Raw genomic sequence first — 13,808 nt, forward strand, 5'->3', positions numbered from 1 at the left:
GTTACGGATATCTAAACACTCGGATAACGCGTTACTGGATATCTAAACACTCGGATAACGCGTTACGGATATCTAAACACTCGGATAACGCGTTACTGGATATCTAAACACTCGGATAACGCGTTACGGATATCTAAACACTCGGATAACGCGTTACTGGATATCTAAACACTCGGATAACGTGTTACGGATATCTAAACACTCGGATAACGCGTTACTGGATATCTAAACACTCGGATAACGTGTTACTGGATATCTAAACACTCGGATATGCGTTATTGGATATCTAAACACTCGGATATGCGTTACTGGATATCTAAACACTCGGATATGCGTTACTGGATATCTAAACACTCGGATAACGTGTTACGGGATATCTAAACACTCGGATAACGTGTTACGGATATCTAAACACTTGGATCAGAATAGTGCAACTTCCCTCAAATCGTTTGCCCAGGAGAGCGCTCACAAGGTAGCCTCGTTACATCAAAACAAACTCACCTGGCTAGACCGTGTAATGATTACACTTTATCAAGTTGGTTTTGTATGGTTTAGAAAAATAATGGCGTTGGCAACGTGAAATTATTTTTTACGAAAATTGAAATTAAGACTTATAAAGTGTTACCGACAGGGTTGGCATAACAAGCTCTGTGATAGTCCAGACTTTCCTGTCTATCCTTTACTTATAACAGACATTCTGCTTAGCTCGCACCTCTGGATTCTCAGACACAGGTCTTACAGACACCTTAATCAAATCGACATTAGGAATAACGAGTCTCAAGTGGCACCCAGGTAGGTAGTCTGAACTACAGGTCTCTATAGGTAGTCTAAACTACAGCTCTCTGTGCAATGTGCTTTTTGTCATTACAATGAGACTTAACTCCATTTTGTACTTGTCTGTGCGATGTTTGCCGATTTACGAGTAGAATACATTTCACTCAAGTTTGGTTGATATCCATCCAAGTTAAGACTGGCCGTATTAATGGCTGATTAAAATCCATTAACGACAGATCGACTTGCTAATTGTCTTTACAAAGAATAGGAGAAAAGGAATAAGGATGTGTGACAACAGCCCCTTGTGGCCTTTTACTTTGTACCAACATCTTTTTTTGGACTGTGTTTTGCTGATTAAGCAGCTCCTCATCATGATATATATATATACTGTCTGTAATTCACTTAGGATTTATCTTATTGAATATACTGAAATTGTATAAACTGAACTGTCATCCCTTTGATATGCGCCGATGGCTTAATAGATAATTTTTGTTCGTTTGTTAAACACACACACACACACACTGCAGACACACACACCTACAGACACACACACACACACACACACACACACACACACACACACACACACACACACACACACACACACACACACACACACACACACACACACTGCAGACACACACACCTACACACACACACACACACACACACACACACACACACACACTACAGACACACACACCTACACACACACACACACACACACACACACACACACACACACACTACAGACACACACACCTACACACACTCACACACACACACACACACACTGCAGACACACACACACACACACACACACACACACACACACACACACACACACACACACACACTACAGACACACACACATTCTGTGCAGAGAGGACTTACCTGCCGACAGGTGGCAGATTTAGAGTTGACTTGAGATAACTGTTTTATCGCACTTATCGTTCATGTTGATCTCTTTAAGAACATCCTTAAGAACAATGTAATGATAGTCCTACTCTAAGCTCTATGAAGAGTCAGAAAGTTTCCGTTGCGCTGTCCTAACCGCTCCCTCAGACGACTTGCACTTGAGCCAAGCCGGTCCTACAACCTGCAGGATGACTTGCCGCCAGCACCATCGGCTCCAACGACTCGCAGGATCACTTGCCAGAACAAGTCCACGAGTTCTGTCAAACTTCGGCGATCACACAGCTACAGACAAAAGACCAGTCTGAGCTCTGCTCAGTTTTCACCCTTAATGGTAAACTCCAGCGATGGATGGAAAAGAAAAAAAAAGAAGAAAGAAAGCAGTCTGAATCACGCTGCCCACCTCTCTGTAGTTTATTGAGTACAGTAACATTCAATAAAAACAAACAAATAAAAAAATCACTCAGGGAATATTTCTCCTCTTCGGTTTCTGTTGTGTCGGTGGGTGTCGGCTGGTACACCGCGCGTGCATTGTGCTGCGAGAGAGTGAATTCCTGTTTCTCGGGTCTCCATTCACAAGTTTTGTGGGCTCGGTAATCCTCTTGCAGGCGGCGCCACTTTAGAGGTGATGGCCGCCTCCCAGTGACTGATTCTTCGGCTCCACACCTTCAGCCTGTGTCGCCCCGCCGTCAGCAGGAGCCGGCGCTGGCCGAGGGGAGAGTGAATGGAGTCGGTGCTGATGTCCCCATAGACTCGCCAGCAACGCCAGCGCCACTCTCTCCTGGGCGAGAGAGAGAGAGAAAGAGCGAGCCACAGCGACCTAGAGCGCCCTCTAGCGACCGCCGTCACGCGAAAAGGGGAGGTAATGCGGAGTCTAACCAATGCGAGGCTGGCGAGAGTAAAACGAGGTCGTGACGACACAGACCACGTAGTCGATTGTCGTGTTTATGACGTCACTCCATAGACTTTCCTTCCTGTCGTCTTTACGTCACCTCATGTCACCTCTCGCGTGATGACCAATCTGTCAGGCGAGGATATTGCGACTCCGTACGTCACCACTAACACTGATTAATCCCGATGACCACGTGACTATTTCTGTGTGCCGAGGGCTTGGTAACAACACGAGCGCAAAAATATTGTCGATGGTTTAGTGTCAATGTTTATGTTTATGTTAAGACAAAGCCACAAGTTACAAGTCAAATGTCAAATTAGTCAAATCACGTGTGCATCATAATTTAAATTCACAGGTCTTGGAGAAAAGCAACTGTTATTTAGAATGAAAACATTTTCTTTAAACTTGCGACGCAAGTCAGAACTCATCATCGTTCAACGTTTACTGATTGAGGAAGGGGATGAAAGGTGGGTGGCCAATGATCTTCTCTTGTATTCTTCCTGAAGATAAACTGCCGGATACACGTCACTAGTCCATACCACTTCAACGTGTTGAATACCTGAAATAACGAGATCCCACAGTTCACAAGGCGGGACAACCGTGTTTGTCTACTGTAACACGAGCAGGATATATGTTGTAGATGTTGGATAAAGAATGAGCCGTTGAGGTGGACATTAAAGTGGACTTTTTAGCTCTCAACAATGTATCAGAAGGCCATTCTTCTTCTGTGCGTTTCAAAATATCTCCAGATCCGCTGGCGCTACGTCAGCAAAACAACGACCACAGGGGATAAAAAAAAAATCCTCTCAACTGAGTTTGAAACGATCGAGTGGGTCTGCTGTTAATCGTGAGAGCGATTAGGTGATCCGCCGATCAGGACTTCAAGAGAGCATAAAACATTGCCTTTCTTGGCTCTCTCTCTCTGCTTTCACTCTCACTCGCCCACTGACACACACACACGCACACGCACGCACTATCTTGCTTAGTCACTCGATCACACACTGAAATAGAAAAAGTGATGTCTGCTGGCGGAGGACAAAGGGCACGTAATGTGGAACTTGAATGTGAGCGCAGGGCTCCTCCTTCAGCTCCTGACTGAGCTGGCACTCCTTGCTGGCACACACTCTCTCTCACTCACTCACAATCACATTTACACAAATAACTCCAATCACCTGTTCTATTGCAAGCAGAAGAATGAGGTTACCATGGCGATAAATTCATGCTTACAAATTGGAGAAAAGAAATAATTTTTTTAAGTAATAATGAACAAGAATAAGCAAAACCAAATTTTTTTCACATAATTATATTCTATCTTGTTCGCGCGCATTTGTTTGTTTGTGTTTGTGTGTGTGGACCAGGCTGGTGGACTGTGGAGGTTTATATGAAGCTGGGAGACACAGCTGTGAGATGTCTGTATTCACAGCTGGACATTGAAAGGTGACAATGTCTACATTCTTCTACAGACTTCTGACTCTAAACATCGTCTCCAACTGATGCTGGCCAGTGTCTACAGTCCACTGCTAAGCTTTTGTCTACAAACAGAAGCTGAACAGGACATTGGAATCTCCTTGACAACGGGCTGGTCAGGATGAAGATGAGGAGTCACCAACTCCAGCAACTTTTTCCCAAGACCATCAAAGTGTTAGAATAACTAAATAAACCCACCCCTGTAATCTTTTTTCACCCTCTTGTATTTCCACACAGTTTCGCAAAAACGGAAACAAAACGTTAAACAACAAGGAAGGAGGAAGCGTGTCAAAATGGAGGAAGAAAACGGCCGTTGACCCTTGACCTCCACAACGTTTGATGGAGTGGCGTGCTCGTGCGTGGACACAGACGAGCGAGACAGGACAAAGGTTACAGAAAAAAATAGTTTCTGACACAACTTCTACTGTAAGTCAAAAGAAGTAAAGTCCATATATTTAAGTACAGGTTATATTAAATCTTTTGAGATTAGTCACTCTTTTCACGAACCGCCATTCTTAACTGGACACAGTGCCAGTGCGTCAAACCGCCGCAGTACCCTATATCCACCCCATTGTACCGGCAAATGTATCGGCAAACATGTTTGGACAAAACATTCACCTAAAATTTCAGTGTCCCACACGATCGCCCTAAATCATAATATTAAGACCCTCTCACACAATATTTGACAAATAACTTTGAACTTCGCTCATCACATCGAATGTCCAGAAGGTTCGCCCCAAACCCATTGGTCTCCTCACTAAGTGAAGGTCGCCGAAGTTGGTCGAACATTCGACGACATTTACTGGGCCACGAGGGCCTTAAGTGATGCTTTGTCAAGCCTGACATTTCAGACTCATTAATCTTTGTCTCGCTCACGTCTTCCTTGCGTCATCCTGACGTCACGTGACCGTGGTAGTCAGGAAGTGTTCACGACAACGGTCACAGGTAGCTTGTGAAACTGTGTCATGCATGACACCAAATAATAACATTGATTTATTGTATGAAGTGCCCCATTTACCTTTAATTTTTGCTGATGGCGCTAACAGCCACTTACAGGATTCGACCGATGAACTCCACGACAAGAGTTCAACGACTCAACTACACTCAAAAATAACTCGGCTACAGTAGAACAAGACACGAGATATAACAAATAAAAATACAGGAAAATATTTTAATCAACAAACTGGTCACCTTCCACACCACCTTGCTCACTTAAGGTCCTTTTTAATTGGAGAAAAATGATATTAAACTTCTGACCTCGAGGTCATAATACTCTGTGATTTAGGGCAAACGTTTGGGACATTGAAATTTTAGGTTCATGTTTGACGAGAAGTCACTGTGGGCACTTCGGACGGCCTTCAGAAACGTTAAAGAACTCAAATTTAGTAAAAAGAAAATTAGAGATAAAATTCATTAAAATGCACCTAACACCTTATAAACTATGTGTAAACAAGAGGGTGGGAAAAATAAATTGGAGTTGAGTGTAAATTTAAATATAATATTGACATCCGGAACTGACCGTGGACAGAATGTGGACCATAGCAATGTGTGCAATTTTGTTGCAAAACAAACTACTAATGCAATCAGTCTATAATGTAAGCAAAGACTTATTTTGTAGACTGTTTGTCTCAAATCATTGCCATACGTGATATCCAGTAATACATTTTCCTTCTTTCTCTTTCTTTTCTAAACTTGCGTACGCGCCCAGAATTTTTATCGACTGTCGCATGTAAACGACTGAAAGATGAAAAGTTCATCTGGGCGCACAAGAACCATGACTAGGTTGTCGCCAATAGTTCAAGCCTCACTTTCTGCTTCTGATCGTCGGCGACAAGCTTACTTTGGCTCCATTTGCGTAAACATTCATTCCACCCTTTGTCCTGATTCTGTCAAAGGCTGAAGTTAATGAAGACAAGCGAACTGAGGGTTTTTTTGTGTGTTTAGTGCTAATAGTTCTGGTGTGCAATGTAGGTCCAAAGACTACATTTCTTGCTCAAACTAATGCAGGTGGCATCAGCTGAGTCTTGGGTATCAGTCTGACCAGTACTCATACCTGGACCACGGATATAACTATATCTTAGAGTGGAAAAGGTCGGAGAGGGCAGGATGAGATGACAAGGCGACCTTCTAGTCCCCAATCCTCTTCCACACAGGAGCTGTGTTTTAGACAAGATTGTCATCAAACAATCATTTTGAACCCAAAATTTTTAGCGAAAACGATTTAGAATGTCTGTATCTGTCATCTGGAAGTATTTCCATTGCCTTTTCCTTTAAAGGACCACACCATCGAGACTGAGGTAGGAGTCAGTAGGCCGCAAGCGTGCGGGAGTCGAGACAGGTTGTAATCACCAGTCCCAGTCCTGTCAATAGCGTGCACATCGCACATGCGACACCTTCCGATGACCCCTGTCCGACCCCGCTGCTGTCGTCGCAGCTCCAGGGCAGAGAAGTCCGGGACACAGCAGTCCTCCATTCAAGGCTCTTATCGAATTCCGGTCTCGCCGCCAGCAGGGGCTTGGTAGAGGGACGGTAGGGAGGGGCGGAGGACGAGAAAAACAGAGTCAGGTTCGAAACTTGTGGCTCGCCTGTCGTACGTAGCACAAAAGAAGTAATTTACTTCAACATCTGCAGCAGGCAGCTGACCGAAAGAGCAGCAAACCAGCGGCAGCGCCCTCTATATACACCGTTCACAAAAGGGTGACAAATGGGCTGTACGTAGGCTGGGCCAGGATGCACGATGCTTTGACATTTATGGAGGATTTTAATGTACGGACACAAGACACGGATCGAAAGGTTCGTGCAAACCTGACCTCTTGAACTCGTAACGGTTTCCATGATGTGACCGCTCGTGGACAGGTACAGGACCCAATGGAGCACTCAACCAATGTTGGGCAGAGTGACTCTCGTGCTGATGACGGTTTGCAAGGGCAGCTGCACAAAAAAAGAAAGCAAAGCGACCGTAGGACGTAAGAAACACGAGGAAGGACGTAGAAAGCACGTAGAGAGGCGGTCTAGACTCTGGGCGAGTTTACTGCCAGCTCGCCCCTGCGGGCAAACAACACTTAATATGCCCTCCACGCTCGTCTGTTTTGCATCATCTGAGTATGATGGCGACTCGATGGGAGGTTTTATGACCGGACGAAGGATCAGTCCTATCCTCCTAGTGGCCCAATAGACCGCGGGCAGGAGTGTCGACAAACCGTCTTCACCCAGACTGTGAAGTTGTACCGACAGAGAGAGCAAACAAGACAAGACAGACAACCCCTTTGATTCATCCACCCCCAAAATTCGAAACTATTGACACGTGAGGATTCTGAACTACTAAACCTTTAGCTTTAACAAATTAAATAACAGTTCAGGTGATGAAAATCCCAGACATGATATAAACTCTCTTCACAAGCTTCCAAGCAACGCCCTCTCCATTATTTCATATTCACCGAACTATTTTCTTGTTAGTAACAAGCCCTGAAGCTAACAATTCTCCAACATTCATCACTGAAGAAATGCAGCATCACTTCAAGCAGTAGTAAAAAAACTTGCAGCCAAACACGAGCAAAATAAATATTGAACTTTGCTCTGGTGGCGGTGCGAGTGTCTGAGTAGCTCGGTGCTGCTCGTACCTGCGCCTGGAGTTCATCTTCAAAGCTTTTACACAGAAGGAGCATCGAGGGCTAAGTGAGCTTTGATTAATAGATAAAATCATGTCCTTGACATTTGTGGAACTCTTTCTCGAACTTTCTTTTTCTCTTTTCTGTTCTTTCTGTGTGGTATCTCTCGCTACTTTCATTATGTGTTATGTATGTCAGTTATGTATGTATGTCTGTGTGTTTGTCTGTCTATATCTTTGTCCTTCTACTCTCACTTTTTCTCAAGACTTTGATAAAACTTCCTTTGTGTTTGCCTTCCCGTCTCCTTCTGTCTTTCTCCCTGTCCGCCGGTCTGTCTTGGTCCCTTCCTCTCACCCCTACCCTCCCTAACCCTCCTCCTCCGGTGAGAAGCTCTGGTAACCTTATCCTTGACACAATCGACCAGCAGCTGCCATTCCCAGAGCTCACTCCACGCCCTCGTGGTCACGTGCCTACAGTTGTCTGTGACTTTTCTCGCTGTAGAACAACAAGGGAGAATCCATCCATTAATTTCTCCATTAGCTTCATTCGATCAGCGAGGACTTCCGTCTTCATAAGCAACACACATCATTGATCAGGCCGTAGTGGGGGCTGATGATGGTGTTAATGTCTTTCTGGAGGCTTCCATTAAACCAGCGAGTGGATGAGATGGGTAGGAGAAGGATAGGGTGGTGGGAGGGGAGGGAGAGGGGCAAATGAGCTCATTGAGGGTGAGTAAATGAGCCAGTCAGCAGATGAGCTAATGACGATTTCGTAACTTTTTAAATTGTTGTCACGAACTGATAAAAATAAGATAACCAACTCTCTTATCGTCGTACAAGACTTTGCGAAAATAAAACGCATTTCTAATAAACTGCTGACTCAAGTCACGTGATCACGCAAGTCTCAGACGTGGGAAACCATCTGAGGATGTGTAGGGTGGTCGACCTTCCGCTCGTCGGATCTAGTTCTAGCTCTAACTGCAAACATTTCTGTACACTCCAAATTCTTTTCCATCAACTTCCATTGAACAAACGTTCAGTTAACTTTCAACACTGAACACCGAGTAGGCAGCCTCGTTGTGGACGCACTCCAGCCCGGAAGTGCCGGTGGCCCGGTGTCAAGCTCGTCTCCTACTTGAGACTCGTGAGGAGGGCTGGGAGAGAGGGCGAAGGTTAGGGTGGGACAGCTGTCCACCCATGAAGATCCGCGCTTATGCACGGTCATGAGCGAGTCGTCTTGTCCTGGCCACGTGACTGGCGGCGAGGGCTTTGACTTGACAGCAAACATTTTGCAAGATGCGACCAGAAGGATGGCAGAGACTTCAGAGAATAAACAAGACGACGGGCGACTGGCAGCTGGTGGCAAAGCGAAATCCTCTCTTGCCGATGTTTAGAGGCAGACTTCTTTTTTCTTTTTTTTTTTTTATACAATCTTTGGCCATTTTCTGAGGTGAATGTGGTTCAGGACTGCTGCAGTCTAAAAAAGTTGACAATAGTTACTGGGTGAGTGGACTGGATACGTATTTTATTTAATGAGAGAGTTTGGGTTGTAGGAATTGAGAGTGACTTGGATTGGTATTTCATTCAATGAAGGAGGCTGGATTTAGGGATTGGAATGTGTGAGTGAGTGAGGGGCTTGGTTAGGGTCTGAGGAGCGAGTTGTTGTTCGGATGAGTGAGTTATTTTGATACTGGGTTTAATAAGTAAGCAATCTGGCTGGGTTGGATTTCGGGTTTCGTATTTATTGAGGGTTTGAACGAATGGGTGGGTCAGTTTGGATGACGGTTGAACAAAAGAATGATGGAGTGACTGAGTGTTGTCAACAACTGCTTCTATCGTTGCTTAGTTAAAAATCTCCACCCCACCCCTTTGATCCGTCCTAACACGAACTTGTATTACTGGACTGCTGGCAGACGATTTTTTTCCAGTTAACTACTAAAACGAGGCAGTTGTGTACAAAGCTTCCGGTTTATTCACATTTCAGATTAACTACTAAAACGAGGCTTAGACTACAAAGCTTCCGGTTTAGTCACATTCTTTGTTTAGGCTCGCCGAGACTAACAGCTGAGAAGTTCGCGAGAAGCTAAGCGTTGGTCTCGGCAGACAGCAATCCACCTACAGACATCCTTGGTCCTAGCAAACAACCATCACACTCACTCTCCTAGTTCTTTGATTACACAACTTCACTTACAATTGGGAGTTCCGGGGGAGTGCTCACCTGTCATTTCTCGACTATTTCACTTCAGTCAGCAATGCTCAGCACAGCCTTTCACTTCGACAGCCAAACCCTCTTCAACGGAAAAGTGACGTGGCCTTAGGAAACGAACCTGGTGCACACAAAACTGCAGTCCTGGGGAAATTCCCTCCCTCCCCTATTGTAGCCCTCTCAACGCCCAGGTCACCGAGATGTTGACCTGATTTAGGTGGCGGTTGGAGGACGTTTTGTTTGTCGTCAGCAGATATCCCATGTTTCGCCAAGTTCCCTTGACCGTCTCGAGTTGTGCTCGGCTGTTGTTCGCGATGATTGATTGGCTGGAAATTCCGCCATTTGCACTGCTGAAGTACAACGGAGAATTTTATTTTTATTTGGTTCCCTCTTTCCAGTCAGCGAGTGGATCGGGGACCTTATGAAAGATTCATCATCAGCATGCCATGTCGCTGTTTTCATCAAAAAAAAAAAAAGGATGCTTGTGATGACATAATGAGGCAATGAACTCGTGAGCAGAAGTTTCTTTGCGGGAAGCTACATCAGAAGAACCGATCATCACCGAAAATGGTTTAACTGTATTTTTCTACAGGACTGCTTGACAACAGGTAGTTACAACAGTTGTTGCAATAAAAATCGCAGGTAATTGTCAACACGTAACCACAGTACGATTGTCACACCTGGCGCCAGTACCATTGTCATCAACTGAGCTTGGTGCAGTTGTCAGCGTCCTGTCAATGATCGCCGGAGATCGAATCCCCGCTCTCGGCTGTGGCACAAGTGGAGGGGAGGACGACAAGGCGGGTAACTCCACCACGAGTGGCTGCAGCCGGGCCTCTCCACAAGCCGCCAGGCGGCGGTAACGCAAAGACTTTCTAAAAATAGACTTGCCTCTCACTGTCTTCACGCTGATCGTTGAGCGTCGTTTCAAACGATGACTAAACTTTAGAAAAAAAGTTTTTGCTATTTTTGAATTTTTGTATTTTAGAATGTTCGGACCTGGATCTGTCGGGCTGTCACACCGTTATGTATCTAACAGACCACTGATGCACAAACACCATCTGCAAGAAAAAAATGCAGTTATCTAGATAGATATTCTCGAAGCAGTATTTTTTTTTTCAATGTTTCAGGATTTTAGCTGCTTCCCGATTGAGTAAGTACAGTTATTGAGTGTAATTATTGTTTTAGTATATTATTTGTCTTCACCATCAGAAACTCGTAAAGCTGTGATGATGATGATTGATGATTGGTGATTGGTGATTGATGATTATTGATTATTGATGATGATGATGATGATGATGATGCCTTAAAAAACCTAATTCTGACCCTAGTCCGGGACGAAGTTGAACTCACTTGCTGCTCAGCAATTTAGCCGACTGGGGCTGTAGTTATGAAACGAGGGTAAATCGCTGCCCTGGGGAAACGTGGAGAACTCTTTGTTTCCAAAGTTACAAAGCGGTGTTTAAACCCCGCAGATTTGTTTTACCCTGGAGCCATGGTAATAAAGTGTTGATAAGGAGGTTCCGGGGTCAAGAAGCATGGAAGTCGTGTCCACGGGGTCTGAATGCTGTTTTATAACTTTGGAAACAAGATGCTTTCTCTTTTGAGTTCTCCATGTTTCCCTGGAGGAAACGACTTACTTTCGCTTCGCAACTACGGTTATTTATTTGTTGTTGCTTGGGTTTTGTTTTTTACAGCAAAGTGACAGCGAGACCAGGTGTCGCATACAGAGTGTCCTGAGGCGAGGTTTGAATCAGGACCTTTCACTGTAGTGGTCACAAGCGAGTGCATTTAATCAGTTCACTACCGGCCGCCACTAAACGTTTAGCTGACTGTCCACCAGGATCCCGATGTTAGCTGACTGTCCACTAGGATCCCTGATGTTTAGCTGACTGTCCACTAGGATCCGATGTGTAGCTGACTGCCCACTAGGATCCTGATGTAAAGCTGACTGTCCACCAGATCCCGATGTGTAGCTGACTGTCCACCAAGATCCCGATGTGTAGCTGACTGTCCACTAGGATCCTGATGTTAAGCTGACTGTCCACTAGGATCCCGATGTTTAGCTGGCAGAAAGCACTGAAAGGTTGCCGCCTGCGAAAGGGCAGAGCTTACCAAAAGAAAGTTAACAGACTTGTGGTTGCATTTGCCTTTGAAAGCAGGGGACGTCCGAGGTGCACTGACTTCGTCTGTGTACGAAGAGCAAATAAAATTCTACTTCCGGTACAACTGGATTCAGCGCAGTGACGCAGAACAAGGTTCTCTCCGTTTTGCAACGGCATTCTTTTTTCTTCACGCACAGAAATAGTATTGTCCAGTTTACTCACATTTTCCCCACTATGCCATGGTTCAAAATTTTACAGCAGGATATTCAAATCAGGATGACATTTTTTTTTTCTAATGTCTGAACGTGCGTCAGAACAGCGCCGATGGTATCATCACTCGACAACAAACATGGCAGCCTCGGCCAGACGTGTTTTCGAACGCGAGTGTGAAAAATTTCTCTTGAAACCAGAAATTTTTAGCAGAAATGTTGAACATGTCGGTATCTATCCTTTTAACCAAGCTTTTTAGTTAATTGGATTTTTCTGGCAAGAACAAGCAATTCTTTCTAACTTAGGATGCCACCCAAATGCGACAGACATACAAACGATGTTGGTGGTCACAGTTGTTGGGAACTGGTACTTCAGGGAGGGAGTGAGGGATTTGGCTGAAATTATCGTAACCGTTTGTCCGATTCTGACAAAGTTTGGCAGCAAGACTAGTTTTTTCTATGGTTAGACTATGTCTGGTTTGTGTCCGCTCTGCTGCCCCCGTTGCTGAACACGAGCTGCCATGTAATAGCAAATCCAGAATACGACTTTTCATTATCTCGCTCCACTCTCGCGCCTCGTGTATAAGCTTGGCTCCATGGCGCGATTGTTCGCAAAACTGACAATAAAATCGCACCTGGAAGAGTTAACATCAGAAAGTAATATATAAATGATAGATAGAGAGAGAAAATAGTGCGATCTTTTATTAAGTTACCCAAACATTGACTTTTTAGTTTTTAGCATGGAAGTGGTTCAAAGCCTGTCTCGTTGGCGTTTATGGCAAAATAATGTTTCTCTCGCCAGCGTGAACTGATCTTCCACCTTCCTCGAAATTTACTTCTACTTTACAATAGTCCGTCGGGAGGGAGTGCGAATGACGGGAAAGCGGAGTCAGCATTACTGCATTAGTACATTACCACATTACCACATTACTATGGACAGCCCCGTTGTCTTTTAATTTTGCATTCGTCTGCAGCTGTTCGTTCAACCAGAAGTCTCTATGGAGTCGACCGAATTTAGCTTTTCACGACTACCACACATTATCAAAAGAGGAAAAAATAGTTCCTGGGTGTTGTTGTCATTAGACAAGAATATCTAACCGACAAGGCAGATCTCAGCAAAGTTCGTTGTAAAAGACTTCCTGCCTCCTTCGACGGCCCCTGTGGGATTGTTACAGAGTTGTTTCAAATATTACAATTTCTGACATGAGCAGTTGACGAGTTGGGGATGAAAGATAAAACCCTCCTGGTAGTTCCAGCTTTTGTGGAACTATTTTTTGTCCGAAACCCAGAGACGTGAAAAATCGAAGCGCGTTGTCAGTTCTCGCTATAAATTCGTTTCTTCCGATGATCAGATTTCAACTCTGCAAATTTAAACACAGTGGGCAAATTTTTTTGAATGAAAATTGTTTTGTTTTCGTTTTATTACAAATATCACATTTGAAAAACACGTGTACGCACTTCCAATAACATGTGTAAACGTAGTGCGTGCATGCGTGCACTTATGAATAAAAGAACCGTTTATGATAAGATCCTTTCAAAGGTTGACAGTTTTTGTTGTTGTTGGTTTTTTTGTTGTTTGTTTGTTTGTTTGTTTGTTTGTTTTTTGTTGTTGTTGTTTTTGGTTTGTTTTTGG

The 13,808-nt window shown here is 44.4% G+C and overlaps 1 protein-coding gene across 3 annotated transcripts in view; it reads right to left on the minus strand.

Annotated features, from left to right (window-relative positions):
* The window catches only part of LOC112562433, a 73,321-nt gene that overhangs the window by 21,986 nt on the left and 37,527 nt on the right, over positions 1-13,808 (minus strand). Inside the window, exon 1 of one of the 3 annotated variants that reach the window (XM_025235702.1) lies at positions 1,669-2,790. The exons of the other annotated variants lie outside the window; for them this stretch is intronic. The gene's annotated coding sequence lies outside the window, so the exon portion shown is untranslated. Of the gene's footprint in view, positions 1-1,668; positions 2,791-13,808 lie in introns of those variants that run through there. 3 annotated transcript variants of the gene reach the window in all.

Source organism: Pomacea canaliculata, linkage group LG4 (assembly GCF_003073045.1).
Source record: "Pomacea canaliculata isolate SZHN2017 linkage group LG4, ASM307304v1, whole genome shotgun sequence".
Lineage (NCBI taxonomy): Eukaryota > Metazoa > Mollusca > Gastropoda > Architaenioglossa > Ampullariidae > Pomacea > Pomacea canaliculata.